This window comes from Xenopus laevis, chromosome 3L (assembly GCF_017654675.1).
Source record: "Xenopus laevis strain J_2021 chromosome 3L, Xenopus_laevis_v10.1, whole genome shotgun sequence".
Lineage (NCBI taxonomy): Eukaryota > Metazoa > Chordata > Amphibia > Anura > Pipidae > Xenopus > Xenopus laevis.
The window spans coordinates 18613777-18627518 of NC_054375.1; positions in this window are offsets into that span (position 1 = coordinate 18613777).

Consider the following 13742-nt stretch of genomic DNA (forward strand, 5'->3'; position numbering starts at 1 on the left):
TTCTGGAAATCTCTTTTGTATCATTAAAATGAAAAAACTCTAATAAATCTTTTTTAATGCTAGGGTAAGTGTGTTCAGAATTTAATATAAATTTATTTAATTTCCAAATGTACGGTTGTGGGAAAGAATTTTGGAGATGGAAATTGACAATTATGGGGGAATGATCCGACCAAATTCTGAAGCCTATCTCAATACCTGAGACCAGTGGTAAAGAAAATCTGTCAGTGAGACAATAATCAATTCTTGTAAATGATTTGTAAATTGATGAATAATAGGTGAATTGTTTCTCCTTAGGATGAACACATCTCCAGGTATAAAACAATTCAAATCTTATTAAGGCTGGCTGTAGTATTGAATGGGTTTTCCTTAATTTAGAAGTACAATCAATTTGGGGGTCAACTATTGAATTGAAATCTCCGGCTATAAATAAATTACCCTTTGTTATAGTAGTTATTTTTTTTAAGTTTTTTGTTAATAAAGTTTATTTGGTGAGAATTGGGAGTATAAATATTTGCGAATGTGAACTCTTGGGAGTTGATTGTTCCAATGATAATGACCATTCTACCATCACTACTGCTAAATGTTTCCTTCACCACTAGTCCCAATGTATCTCTGACAGCTATACATACCCCAGCTTTTTTCTTGTCTTTTAAAGTAGAGTGATAAATCTTGGAAAATTGATGGATTTTTAGTTTCCCTGCTGCAATTTTGTTCAAATGGGTCTCCTGTAGGCAAATGATATCAGCTTTTTGTTCCTTTACCAATTTTTGCAATAGATACCTTTTCCTATAAGAATTCAGCCCTCTCACATTCAATGACAATAGTTTACATTCTTGTGGCATACTTATCTGCAATTTTGCTATTACGTGCAAACCATAACATCACATTGATAACCTCATACATGTCAGTCCTTAGATCACGAATTCTAAACAAAGCCTCAGTTTGGTGTTCATGAACCTCGACTCTGGATAAAAAAAAAGTGGTTAGATGGGACAACCGTTTACAAAACTTCTGGGAACAAAAGGATAACAACAAAAACAGCAACAAAAATAGCGACAAGTACAAAGGCATCCGGTTTTACCACCTGTAAGTGCCACTGAAATTAGTTCTTAGTTCAAATGAGACGGAAAAAGAAAATGGAAAAGATAAAGGTTTCAAAAAAAAAATAGGAAAACTTCAAAAACAGTTTCCAGTGACCTATCAGGTCAAGGTCCACTATTGTGAACTTTCAGTCGGACGTTTCTCCTTAGGGAAGATAATAACTCCCAAGGGAAAAATCAGAAGTGGGGGGAAAAGTTTTATTGCTGAGCACCCAGCAGTTCAAGTACCCGCAGGAGCCACTGAAGATTTCTCTTTCTCAGTTTGCGGTTGGGAGGTGTCCATTGGTTGCTGTTTGGACAAGGGTGGTTGGTGTATGGGTCTATCCCTTCTTGGATCCCTGGGGGTGAATATTGGAATGTTCCATTAAGCAAGCAGCTCCTGTCCTTCTTTCACACTCCTAATGACATGTGATACTCCCTGGTCGTTAATAATCATTTTAGGTGGAAATCCCCAGGAGTATTGGATATTTTTGTATCTTAAAGTTGCAGTTATTTGTGAATATTCCCTCCTAGCTTGCAGGGTTGCTTGGGACAAGTCCTGGTACAAGGATAGATCCCGAAAGGGGTTGGATGGGGTGGGGGCTGTAGATTTTGTCCTACCTGGGACTCACTATCTTCCTGTCGGACCGATGCAGGCTGGGGCCTCGTGGGCTTCAGAGGGCTGCGATCTCTTGGTTGTTCCTCCTCGCTGTCCTCCTCAAGGTCTGCTGGGTCCTTTTTGCAATGAGGAGTGAGCAGAGGGGAGAATCTATTCTTTTGAGGTAGCGGGGAAGGGGTATGGAAGGAAGGATCATCTCGATCTCTGTGCTTGTGATAGCGGGCGCCATCTTGGATTTCCTCTTCATAGAACTCTGACAGCTTTCTAGGGATAGGGGAGACGTTTTTCCTCTTGTAATTCACCTTTCTCCACTCCATGGTCATCTGTGGACTTTCTCCCACAATTTTGGCACAGAAAGGGGCTTCCTAGGTTGCTTTTAATAGCTTATGTGGGTGCTTTCAGCGGAGAGCTACAGCCTCAAGCAGCCATTCAGCTCCACACCAAACCACGCCCCCCTAAGCTATTTTCAAATCAGCCAAACCTGTGTGTTAGCTGCTGTACAGTAGTGCTGCCACCTGCTGGAAGTTAGTGTGTGCCCTTCATTTGCATAATGACTTTACCAGCAGGGGACAAGATAGGGAAATCTCATGATACTTCTAGTGGAGGAGTTTAATTAAACAAGGCATTCTGGGTAGAATACTCAAAGCAATCTGAGCATGCTCCTGAAATTTAAATATTAGAGTCTCTGTTATAGTCTCAGTATGGCCTCTCTCAGTGAAAGAACCCATTTGACAAAGTAAGGGATTTTTTTAAAACCTGCAGTTTTTTCAAAAAACTATATATGTAGTTTGATTAAACGTGTTTAGCTTGTACTGGTCAGATTGTTCATATGTATTTGATTTTGGCTGTGATAGGTGCCCTTTAAAGGAAAAGTTCAGTGTGAAAATAAAAACTGTGTAAATAGATAGGCTGTGCAAAATAAAAAATGTTTCTAATATAGTTAGTTAGGCAAAAATGTAATATATAAAGGCTGGAGTGAACAGATGTCTAATAAAACAACCAGAATCTAACTTCCTGCTTTTCAGCTCTATAACTCCGAGTTATTCAGTGACTTGAAGGGGGGCCACATGTTACATTTCTGTTCAGTGAGTTTGCAATTGATCCTCAGCATTCAGCTCAGATTCAAAAGCAACAGAAATGACCCATGTGGCCCCCCCCTCAAGTCTCTGATTGGTTACTGCCTGGTAGCCAGGGTTACCAGTCAGTGTAAACCAAGAGAGCTGAAAGTAGTGTTCAGACTGATATGTTATACATCAAATCACTCCAGCCTTTATACATTACATTTTTGGCTAACTAACTATATTAGAAACATTTTTTATTTTGCACAGCCTATCTATTTACCCAGTTTTTATTTTTACACTTACAATTCCTTTAATGGTACATTCTCTACTTGGAGTAAGGTTCAAGGCTTTGGATTCTAAATAATGCCTTTGGAGTAAGTAAACAAAATAAAATCGTTGCAAATTATCATGAGACTACGTGAGTCTGTTATGTTGCATTGGTTATCAACCGTAATCGTTACACAACTATAAAACAGTGAAATCAAAGAGCCACCTAGTCATTAGATTGCATGGAAAAGACTGATAAATAGCGAAATAAGTCACAGGAATATTAATACATCACAAAAATAAAATCGAGTGATAGTAGGAAAGTCAAATGGAAAGGAGCTGATAAACATTGGGATCACTGCGTCTGTAATCCAACCAGGGCTGCCAAATCCTTAGGAATTTATCATGGGTGTTGTTGAGAAAACTAGCTAATTTTTCATTCACCATAATCCAATCCATTTTACGTTTAAAGGCTAGAATAGGAATAGATCCAGCTTTCCACGCCTTAGCGATGGTTTGTTTTGCAGCTAAAAATATACAGGTCAACAATTTGTGTTGTATTTTAGAGAAACCTTCACATTTACCATTTAAAAGTGCTAGCATTGGGTCTCTCCTCACATTAATGTTAAAAACAGAGAATATGATAGTGTGGATCCTGATCCAAAATCTAACCACCCTAGGGCACGTCCACCATATATGGTACATGGAACCAATCAGTTGACAGCCTCTAAAGCAATTGGGATCTGCCGTAGCAACACCCTTCGCTATCCTATCAGGCGTTAAATACCATCGCAATAATACCTTGTAGGAGGCCTCCAGCAAAACAGTATTCATAGAACTGGATTTAGTGATTTCCCAACACTTTCCCCAATGTTCCATATCATATGAAAACGAGACATCCTTTTCCCATGCCCTAACATAAGTGTGATCTCTTGGGTTTGACAGGTCATTTAAGGCTGAATACAACAGCGAGATCATGCCCGTGCGGTGGGAGGGGCGGAGACACCACCTTTCAAAAAATGTCAGACTGTGTTGTGACCTTTCCCAGTGGTTTTTCAGTGAAGATATGTAATGTAACACCTGTAACGCTCTAAAAATTTCTGATGGCGGAAGGTCCCATTGGGACTGGAGGAGAGCTATAGTAAGTGTGCCCCTAACGTTATAGCAGTCATAGATTCTAAGAATATTGCTAGAACTCCACCACCGGAAAAGGGCAATATTCTGACCCGGTACAAAATCCAGATTTTGGAGCAAAGGAGTAATCGGCGCCCATGGCGACATTAGTTTGGCTGAGTACCGAACACTATCCCAAACCTTTAAAGTGGCGCTCAAGCTTGGGCTCTGGACCAAAGATCGTTTATGTGACATAGACCAAACTAACGCATCTGCTGAGTATGGGGCACAAATGTCGTTTTCCAATTGAACCCATTGCGGGCCTACCGAGCCCATATGCAGAAGTGGAATGGCAGTCAGTTGGGCAGCATAAAAGTAGTGAAGAAGGTTTGGGAGGCCCAAACCTCCCTGTGCCCTGGAAGCATATATGGTTTTCTTATTAACCCGGGGTGGCTTATTATCCCATATATATCGCATTATCTTCCCCTGAAATTCCTTCAAATCCGGTAAACTAATGGAGACTGGCAGAGTACGGAAATAATACAAAATTTTAGGTAGTATCGTCATCTTGATAGAGTTTATACGTCCCACCCAAGAAATATTATATCTACTCCATTCTTCCAATGATTTAGTTAGGGAAACGTACAGTTTAGGGTAATTGTGTTTGTATAAGGTCGAATATAGCGCGGTGAGGTTAACCCCCAGTATTGAGCTACAAACTGGCTGCCACTTAAAATCAAAGTTAAGCTTCAATAATTTAAGAGCTTCGGGGGCGAGAGTCAGATTGAGAGCCTCAGATTTCTCATGATTGATAGTTAGACCAGATACATCCCCAAATTTCCCCAACAGATCAAACAGATTAGGCAAAGAGGAAAGGGGTTGTGTCACAAGCATCGTTACATCATTCGCAAACAATGAGATTTTATGATGGAAACCATTAATTCGAAGACCGTGTATATTAGGATTAGCTCTTATAAGTGCGGCCAATGGTTCGATAGCAAGATCAAATAATATGGGGGACAATGGGCATCCTTGTTTAGTGCCACGATGAATACTGAATAAGGAGGACTGATATCCCATCACTGATACATAAGCCGAGGGGGATTGATACAACGAATGTACCCAAGTTCGAAACTTCTGCCCAAAACCCCACAGATTAAGTATATGATGCAGATAAGACCAAGACAGCGTGTCAAAAGCTTTCCTAATATCTAACTTCAGTAGTAACGCTTTAGTGGAAGTCGCCTGGGCCTTATGAATCAGCAGTAGAAGGCGTCTAATGGCATCACTAGCTTGTCTCCCTGGGATAAACCCGACCTGATCCTTGTGTATCCACTGAGGAAGGTACAAATTGAGCCGAATTGACAAAACCGTGGACAAAATCTTAATATCGTTATTTAATAGCGAAATAGGCCTATAATTTTGACAATTAGTAGGGTCCGTTGACGGTTTAGGGATAGTTATAATTTTCGCAGTTTGAGATAATTGGGAGAACCGGGAACCGTGTTGCAACGAATTAAATAGCTGCGATAGGTAAGGGGCTAAAAGGAAAGCAAATTTTTTATAATAGTGGACCGAAAACCCGTCAGGACCCGGGGCCTTCCCAGATTTTAAATGTTTAATTGCTGCAGTAACTTCCTCAGTGGTTACATCGGCTTCAATAGTTGCGAGCTGAGAATCAGTAAGCGTAGGAAGCTGAAGATTATGCAGCACTTTCTTATACTGGGCTGTGGTTGGGTTACCTACGCTAGAATATAGCTTCATATAGTAGTCTGCAAATTCCTGCGCAATTTTGGTAGGATTAGTTGTTAACCCTCCATTTTATTGTTTAATGGGGTGGACAAGTATGGTACGAGGGCTATTATTTAATTTTCTGGCAAACATCCTACTAGGTCTATTTGCGTTAGAGTAAAACTTTTGTTGTGACCAACGAAGGGCCTTTTCGGCTTCATGAGTGAGAGCCAGATCGAGATCTAGGTGGAGTTGATGAATTTCCCCTCTTAGATCCAGCTCTGGGTGATCACTCTGTTTCTGCATCACCTCGTCTAATTGCCGAGTAAGATTGTCTATCACTAGCCTACGATGTTTTTTCCGTCTGGAACTTAATTGAATAAATTTACCTCGCAAGACTGCCTTGTGAGCTTCCCACAAGGTGGTTATTTGTGAGACGGAAGTTTCGTTCTCCTTAAAGTAATTTGTTATGGTGGACTCAATTTCAGATGCTATATCAGGTACCATGAGCAATGAATCGTTAAGTTTCCACTGGTACCCTCTGGCCACCCGATTATCTATTGTAAACCGAAGGGAAACAGGGGAATGGTCTAACCATGGAACGTTTAAGATCTTAGCAGTGCATATTTGGGGTGTGTAGTCCTGCGAAATAAAGATATGGTCATTGCGCGTATAAACCTTGTGGGGGTAAGAGTAATGGGTATAGCCCTTACTGTAAGGATGTTGTTCCCGCCAAACATCAACTAGTGAATGACGGTCCACTATGCGTCTAAATTGGCGAATGGAGTAAATGTTAGAGATTTCAGAAGTAGAAAGAGGAGTAGCCTGTCTATCCCAGCCCGCATCTAAAATCAAATTGGAGTCTCCACAAATAATAAGACCCCCTTCTTTATCCGCCTGACTCTGTTGAATAATTCTGGATAGAAATAAAAGGGGGTTTTGGTTAGGCGCATAGTATGTAACAATAGTGTACTTTGAGTCCTGGAGTGATAGTTTTATTTGTAGGAATCTGCCCTCCGGATCCGCAACTACGTTTTCTATTACAACAGGTAATCCGGCTCTAAAAAAATAGCAACCCCTTTCGTTTTAGTCGGCCCCTTAGCCAAGTGAAACAGAGGGTATCTGTGGTGAAAATACTTTGGAAAGGAGGCAGCAGAAAAATGTGTCTCCTGTAAACATACAATATCGGCAGCAAGCGAATTATAAAAGGAGAAAGCTTTAGCCCGTTTGGAGGGTGAATTAAACCCTTGCACGTTATGGGAAATTATAGAAACTGCCATCTTAACTGTAGCCATAAGTCAGAACTATCAAAACGAAAATCCCAGAAGTATGTAGATAAAGATTCCATGTGACTCTCAAGCATTTTCCTGACAAAATTAGGGTATGGTGGCGCTCAGTATAACAAAACAAACTTAAAAAATCAACTAAAAACCAGTTAGTCCTAAATAGACTAAACACTAGGGCCTTAGCACAAACCCTACATTGGGGTCTAAACCCCATCTAAGGCCTGCAAGTTGGAGGGCATAACACAAGAGCTCCACATCAGAACATATAAGGCAACAATAAGGTAAACAATAATGCAAAATTATAAACAAGAAAAAGAAAAAGAAAACAAAAAAAAAACCATGAAAGCATAAAATAAGCATACGACATTATTCAGGGAGAACCAAGGAGCAGGAGATGAGTAAACCTTTCAGTCGTGTGCTCCATGGTGAAAAAATGTTCCTGATGGGTGATTGTAGGGCAGTCATACAAAGGTAGATCGTAGTAGTCCAAACCCTGCAGAGTCAAACATCTCCGGCGAAGGAAAGTCGCCACGGACGATTCTATAGCTCAATCCTGAAGCGGAAAAAAAAATAAGTGTGTAGGCGTCCCGGATGTTACAAAGTAGGGGCCAACGGCCAGCGAACACACGTAGTAAATGGTGACTTCATCATGTCTCCCTTTGAGAGGCTCGCGTAACCACAGGCTTTGGTCTGGCGGGTCCCACCTTCTGCCAGATCGGTGTAAGCTTTTTAGGAGGTGAGGCCTGAGGGGTCGAAGGATGCTGTTCCACTAGCTGTAACTTAGCCAAAGTGGCGAGACCCTCCTCAGGACTATCCATAGAGTAGGATCTGTTGTTAAAAGAGAAGGCAAGGCAAAATGGGAAAGCCCAACGGTAGCGTACCTTATGGTGCTGGAGAATTTTGGTGACCGGCTGCATCGTACGTCTCTTAGGCGAGAGGTCTGGATAGAGTTGATAGGAATGATCATGAAAGTCCAAGGAGCCTCGCTCCCGCGCAGCCCTCAGCACCTCAACCTGAGTCTGATGATAGTGGAATCGTATAATAACGTCCCTGGGGGGGTCCCCCTGCTTGTAGGGCCGCAGTGCCAGATGTATACGATCAAACTCCAATCTGTCTGCGGAGATATTCGGGAGCAGGCCCAAAAACAGTTCCGTTATATCAAGCCGCAGATCCGTTATCGTCTCAGGCAGGCCTCTCACCCGAACATTGTTGCGTCTAGAGCAATTATCACCGTCTTCCAGCATTAAAAGAGCTTCATTGAGTTGCTGCTGTAGTTTCTGTATATCCATTTCATGGGCATCCAGCACCGTGACCATATCATCGATTTTGTTCTCCACCATATCCGTTCGGGCCCCCAAGTCCTGAATCTGTTTAGTAAGGTCATCAGTAATTCTCTTGGCTGTTACCGCCAGTTCACCCTGCAACATCTGTTGAAATTTCCCGAGCAACAGGGCATCGGCAGCAGAGGCGTCCGGAGGTTGCGAGACCAGTTCAGGCGAGGCCGACATGGAATCACTATCCTGCGTCGCCATAACAGGCCGCCGCGGCGTCACTGGGTGTGGTTGAGTGAGATAGGCCGCAACCAATGGCACACTCTGCGATCTATTACGGCTCCGTGTGGATGTATTTCGCCGACGGCGATTTGCCATCAGGGCCTGGTGGGCGTCTGGTAGCCGTGGAGGACACTGTGGTGCTCCGCAATATAGAATAAGTTGCCTGATTCCGTTAGTTTCGTCTCAAGTGTCACGGAGCAGTTTCAATGTGCGGCCATCTTGGCTGCGTCCGACACGCCCCCCCGTGATCTTTTTTTTTTTTTATCAATTCTTTATTTTTTCCATTTTTGAACAAAAAAGAAAAAGGAAATTGGGGGAAATGGGGTACAGAAAGGAAAACAGGGGAGGAGAGGAGATGTGTGGTTCTATTCATTGTATACAATTATCCCAAAGAAACAATCAATCATTTCTTCACGAAAAAACAACATCTACTAAGAATTCATATATTTTATCCATTATTGTAATCACCACTAATATTACAAATAGAAATCCACATATGTAATAATTTATTTTCTTCATAAATTCTACCCAGGGGTGCCAAATTGTCCAGTATTTCTGACTTTGGTTGTGAATTAGACAAGTAATTTCTTCCATTTGTCTAACTTCTTCTACTTTAGATAACCACTCTTTACACTTGGGGGTTCTGTTGATTTCCACCTTATTGGAATTAAAGCTTTTGCCGCCTGTAATAAATGAAGGGTGAGTGGGTCTTTTAAAGTTGTGCTCCTATCATAATTCATATTCAACAAGATTGTCTGAGGCATATCGATTTGAATCTCTTGTTGTGTAACCTCATTTATAATCTGAAGAACATCTTTCCAAAATGCCTGAATAACAGGACAAGTTATCCATATATGGGTATGGTTCCCCTCCGATATGTTACATCTCCAGCATTTCTCATTATTGTTAGGATAGAGTTTTTTCAGCTTCATCGGTGTATAATGCCAACGTGTAAGCAGTTTATATACTGCTTCTCTAGTTCTAGCGGCTTTAGATGTCTGAAATGTGGATTTAAGAATATCTTTCCACATATTGTCATTTATATTTGTTTTTAATTCTTCTGCCCATTCCTGACATTGAGTATCTGGGCCTACCGCCAAAGTTTCTACCAGAAGTTTATATAATTTAGAGAGAGGTTTAGCCAAGACCTTTGAAGAGGAGCGTAAGGTTTCCCATTGTGTTTCAGGTCTTTGCCGGTCCATGGATACTTTTGATTGGAAATACGTTTGCAATTGGTTATATCCCCATACATCTCTAGGATGTTGGTTCTATCTTTTTTGTATCTCAGATAAAGGGATTAACTTTCCATTTTTAATAAGATCTTTTAAGGTAGTGATCATTTTTTTAACATACTCAGAATATGAATTACTGTGGCCAGAAGTATTTTGATGGAGCATTACATTAACCAGTTATGGCTTAGGAAGCAGTAATAAATGTTCTTTTTGGCCAAAATAATGGTACTAGCAAGCACTAGCACACAAAAAATACACATAAAATCCAGGCAAGCATTCTACCATTTCTTTACATGAAAGCAATAATGGCTGCCTCCACTCATAAGAATAAACATAAAAAGCAGAGCAACAGGGCTTCCTTTGCAGGATATCCTATTTTATAGAAAAATAAATGTGAAATGTAACTTACATATCATAGGATTGTGTTATTATTTTAAATTTAGAAATACAAGCATAATATCACTTTGAAGACATATCACAGACCCTTTCCTTTTTTATTTCACTTTCCTAGAATGTAATAACTTTGGATCTCATCTCTCTGATGCACCCAGTTTGGCTATGTAGTTTCATGTGGTTGTCAAGAATGTTGCCAAGAATGTTGGATGTTTTAATTCTAAAACTGCCCACATTGTTAACCTATTTACACTTATACAACATGCTGGCTGGGCACCAGCATTGTGTCACTGTATGTAGCACAGTATGAACTGATCATCTTAGACTGGTCCTGATAGGTTTCCCTGTCTCCTGCTCTGTTCTGCCTTCCCTATGCTCCCTGTGTATGCCATACACTGCCTGTCCAGTGCTGCTTGTGTGTGCCATACTCTGCTTGCCCAGTGCTGCTTGTGCATGCCATACTCTGCTTTCCTAGTGCTTCTTGTGTGTGCCATACTCTTCTTGCCCAGTGCTGCTTGTGTGTGCCATTCTCTGCTTGCCCAGTGCTGCTTGGGTGTGTCATTCTCAGCTTGTCCAGTGCTGCTTGGGTGTGCTATTCTCTGCTTGCCCAGTGCTGCTTGCGTGTGCCATTCTCTGCTTGCCCAGTGCTGCTTGGGTGTGCCATTCTCTGCTTGCCCAGTGCTGCTTGGGTGTGCCATTCTCTGCTTGCCCTACGCTACCTGTGGGATGTAAGCCTGGTAGAGGTTTGTTCTGGGGTTTGTTAGCATTTGGAAATTGTTGTTAGGGGCCCCTAAGGTGTTTAACCATGTGTGAGGGGTTGTTGTATTATCCACAGGGGAGGAGGCATATGGATTTAAGAGTATGCTTAAACATGACTTACATTTTTCACATATGAATGATGAGGGATATCCCTGCAGTGAGCACCAGCCATTTATTTTTTTGGTGTGCTACCACCGTTAATGTGGACATGCTCTTAACAGTTCTTGTGGTAATGTTGATGTGGTTTACAGTGGGTGTGGTTTAAAAGTGGGTGTGGTCAACACTGACTTTCATTATCGGCCCTCCACCACGTAGGCCAGAATAATTTCAACCCTCTGTACCACAGAAGTTGGACAGCGTTGATTTAGGGTATCTTCCTTCAGGAGGAATGGCCACAACTGCAGAAATAAGTGTCACCTGCTTAGGGACATGCATGCATATAATGCAGTTTCCCTCATTACACATGAGGGAGTTATCACAGAGAGCATAATGCTATGCCATATAAAAAAGGCTTTATAACTGAATTGTTGGCATGTTGTACACTACATTGATAAAAGGCCCTCCCTGGAATGCACCCTGAAAAATAGATATCTATCAGAACAGTTTAGCCCAGTGATTAAGTGTTAAAGTGTGTACTTATGTTACTGTCATTCTATATTTCAGGTGAAACCGCTAGGTGTAATTTGGGGAAAATATGGAGAATTCTATAGAAAAAATAATACTATAAATGTTTGATGACATTGGATGGAATTTCTTAATGGATCCTCAAAATGGGCTTAAGGTAAACTAACTTGGAACATTATGGGTAAGAGTGCATATCACTTGTTCTTGGAGCTGCCAATAAACCAATATATCTTCTGCTGAAGAGACCATTAATTGAATAAAGTAGAGTAAATGTTTTCTTTATAGGAACCCTTTTTCTAACTATCAACCTGTATTTTGTGTCTGCACAAAAATGCATAGTATAAATTCGTAATATGAATTTCCACATATATGTATTTAGTAGACACATACATGTATTTCCCAGATACATATTGTAGGGCACTTCCAGCTTATAACAAGTGTCAAATCAAAAACAAATGTATATAGTGGAGCCAAATCATTGGCACATTTGCACTTTTCTTTTAGATGATGCATCAATTCTGACAGAAAATTATTGAAAATTAACATTGATTTTCTTATATATTTGTGTGTTTTGTTGCAGTGAAACACCAAATAAAAGCTGTCTGGAAAAATTACTGAATCTTAACTTAACCGGTAATAGTAATTGGTGCATGGTCCTTAATGGCCACGACCCATCTAAACACGATATTGGACAAAATTTCCAAGATCAATGGCAACCTGAAACATTGCTGTTTGTCTGAGGTCATAGTCATGTTGTTAAAATAAAGGCTTTCTAATTTTTTACTGCTTGGATGGTTATGATGTCAACAAAAGAGAAAATAAATCGAAGGCTGCTCAAATTGTTATGAATGAAACTCAATCAACTGCTAGTCAGATTTATGTTGACATTTATACACAAGGTTCCGTTGCCAACTCAGTAAAGGGAGGCTCCAATGTAGGAGACCAAGGATGGCTCAATGCCTGACTGGAGTTAATCAAAATACACCTGAACAATCATTCTTGGAGAATGTTGTATAGACAGATGAGACAGAATATAAAACCTTTTCGGTCAAGCACATCTTTTTTTTTTTTTTTACAGAAAAAAAAGCCTTCAAAGAAAGGAACACTATCCCTACAGTCAAATATGGAGAGGTTTGCTGATGTTTAAGAGTTGCTTTGCTGTCCCTGGAACTATAACACACACAGGAATGGTTAAAACTAAACTCTGAGTTGTTGTGATATTCCCAGCAAAGAGTCCAGAGAGATGCAAAAAGCTAATTCATGGCATTAGGAAGTTCCAGGTTCTCTCCAAGGGGTCTGCTACCAGATATTAAGGGTGTTCTTTATCAAAGTTCGAATGTTAGAGTTTTTTATATCTCAAATGAACTCACAACTTGAATGGTTTCTTATTTGAGAAAAAACTCAAGTCTGTGAGAATAGAGTTTTCTCCATTGTCTGCTTGGGGGACACAGGGACAGTGGGTATAGCTGGTGCAACTAGTAGGAGGACACAACAATAAAAAAGAATAGACCTAACTCCTCCCCTGCTGGCTATACCCCCCCAGCAGGCAGAGCCCAGATCAATTTTCTGTTGTGTCCTCAGGAGGTAGGACGTGCTTCTGACTCTTCAATACAGTCAGTGTCACTCAGTGTCACTGACACCAGGAGATGCTCATAAACCTTACACTGAGTAGGAGGTTAATAGTGACATCTCCCAACGTGGGTTTGTCACCGGGGTCTATTGTGGACTAACACTGACCACTCAGCCTCTAATGTTTCCTTTCCCTTTACAGGAGGAGTACTGTGTGGGGTTTTTTATGCATGGGAACGGAGGGCTGAGACTGCTTCCGAAGTGACCGCATGCACTTGTTCACTGCACCGCAGTCGGTTGGGTGCGGTTGCCATGGCAACGGGTTAAGGTCTCTTATTTTTGTTGAGACCTTTGTAGTGTGTGATTTACCTCTTCTCTGATTGCCCCCTCATCGCTTAGTGTGTGTGTGATTTTTTGGGCATGGGAGCCGGAGGGCCCAGACTGCTCCCAGAGTGG